The sequence below is a fragment of the Bombus huntii genome, chromosome 14 (genome assembly GCF_024542735.1).
Source record: "Bombus huntii isolate Logan2020A chromosome 14, iyBomHunt1.1, whole genome shotgun sequence".
NCBI lineage: Eukaryota > Metazoa > Arthropoda > Insecta > Hymenoptera > Apidae > Bombus > Bombus huntii.
This window is the reverse complement of record NC_066251.1, coordinates 7,235,295-7,237,439: the sequence shown is the minus strand read 5'-3', so window position 1 is coordinate 7,237,439 and position 2,145 is coordinate 7,235,295. Positions and strand designations below refer to the sequence as shown.

At 31.9% G+C, this 2,145-nt stretch overlaps 1 protein-coding gene across 2 annotated transcripts in view; it reads right to left on the bottom strand.

Moving 5' to 3' along the window:
• The window catches only part of LOC126872764 (kinase D-interacting substrate of 220 kDa), a 44,329-nt gene that overhangs the window by 27,549 nt on the left and 14,635 nt on the right, over window positions 1-2,145 (bottom strand). The window lies entirely within an intron of this gene.

Below are 2,145 nucleotides of genomic sequence, written 5' to 3'. Positions count from 1 at the left end.
TTTATACATTTTTCATGATATTAAAACAACAATTAACTCGTTTGAACAACAATGAATCGTTTATATAATTCGATATTATAAAATAAAACAAAACTCAAGATACAACAAGTAAATATTTCCTTCTCTCGCAGTCTGGAAAAATGAGATTTTCTCTTAAAATTGTGTTTTCGGCTGCGAAAAAATATAAATTCAATGTTAATTTAGTTACGTTTTTGTTCAATACTAAGTAGGTTGGTCTTTATTTTTAATTACTTCTATTATTCTGTTAGATGCAATATCTATTAACTTATTTAAAGTTTCGCTTTGAGTATCCGCCCACACGAATTTTATTCTTTTTTTAAGTCCAATGATATTTTCTATAGAAGGCTTCTCCTGATCGCAAATTTTTCTTCTTAAAATTCCCCATAGCTTCTCGATCGGATTCGGATCAGGACTCAACGCTGGCCATGCTAACAATCCTATAATCTTAAAAGCACTTTTTTCTAGTGGTGGCTGTATGAACAACAACGTTGTCTCGTTGAAAGATTTCAGTTATAAAAGGCAATAATTCACCATGTAACATTTCCTGGTATCCTACGGCGTTCAATTTATCCTTTACAAAAATAATTTCACTTAATATATCCAGGCATGATCAGCGATTTCTTAGAGATACTGAAGAAATAATTCAGTGTTTGAGTATATAATTATTCGCAACACTGTACACATATATATAAATTTCCTATAATAAGTATTCAAGTAATCGCATGAGCCACTATAAATGCTACACATTTATAAATTCTTGTAAATTGACTTAGATTTGATTGAAACGTTAGAACATTGGCCCACGGTTAGAATTGGACAGGATTGAGTAATTGAGATAGACAAATAGCAGGGTAAATTAGTAAGACACAGGAAGTGGCATATGATTAAATCTGCTCTATATTTAAGCTATTTCTGAATGGTTATTTGGATTCGTCAGGATTACGTATAACGTAGAACAAAGACCACGTGGGGAAATTTGATTGGTGTAAAATAAGCTGTTGGATTTATGCGGTGTGGGTTAGTGTTGCTATATGTGGTGTTCCTTTTTCATCTATGTGGATGGCTGGGACACTTAGATTAGATTGTAACCACACACATACACACACACACACAAAGACTATAAAAAAAACTTAAACTAATATCTTTCTGACAGATCTTTGTTATTTTCATAGTCTACACTTGTTCATTGAAAACTATCTGACTTGAGACTATAATCACGTAGAACTTTTTTAACATGGATCTAAGATAAATTAAATAAGAACAAGAAAACTATAAATATTTTCCAATCATGAGTTCCAAGAATTCCTTGGAACGTAGACTGATGCATGACGATCTATTCTAAAAACCACTGTTCTAAGTCACGGAATATCCACAGCATCGGGTGGTATTGATCGAATTCTAGTCCACTTGTCAAACGTATGACACAAGCGTGTCATATGCTGTGAAAATCCATGCTTAGTCGTACGCTCTTGATTATTATTTGCGTATACGTTTGACGTATCCTGTTTATATCATTGGACATTCATATATAAGATTTGGGAAATTTAAACGAAAATGTATCGATCTCGGAATTGAATATCTCAGAATGACTGATTGTCAGGTAACATTTAAATATTTATATAGTTGTAACAGAGTGAAATACGGCCGCTGTCTCCATATTATAATCACAATACCTCTATTAAGAAATAGAACGATAGATTAAAGCCGTATTTATTGTAATATTAGTATAGCAATAAATTTGTAAGATTTGAATGATAAAAACAGATTTATGGATATATAGTGGCTACAAAAAGTATTTGCACGCTATAAGGTCGTAGCATAACATCTACACATTAATTAATGAGGATCAATTAATTAGGTATATTAAATTTTCAAGTATCTTTCTATGACTATAAAAATTTGATATTACAGAAACAAAATATAGAATGTGACAAAAAAATGTTTCATTGGGAAATAAAGGATATACCGACACTTTTGTAGCGACTGTATCTCTCAATTGAATTTCTTAGAAAGATTCGGGATCGTGAATGAAGATGATTTTCGATGGAATTGCAAAATCGAACAGAAGGTTCTCGCGAATTCAGGAGCTTAATTAGACAACGTAAGCCACGAAGAGGACAGCAA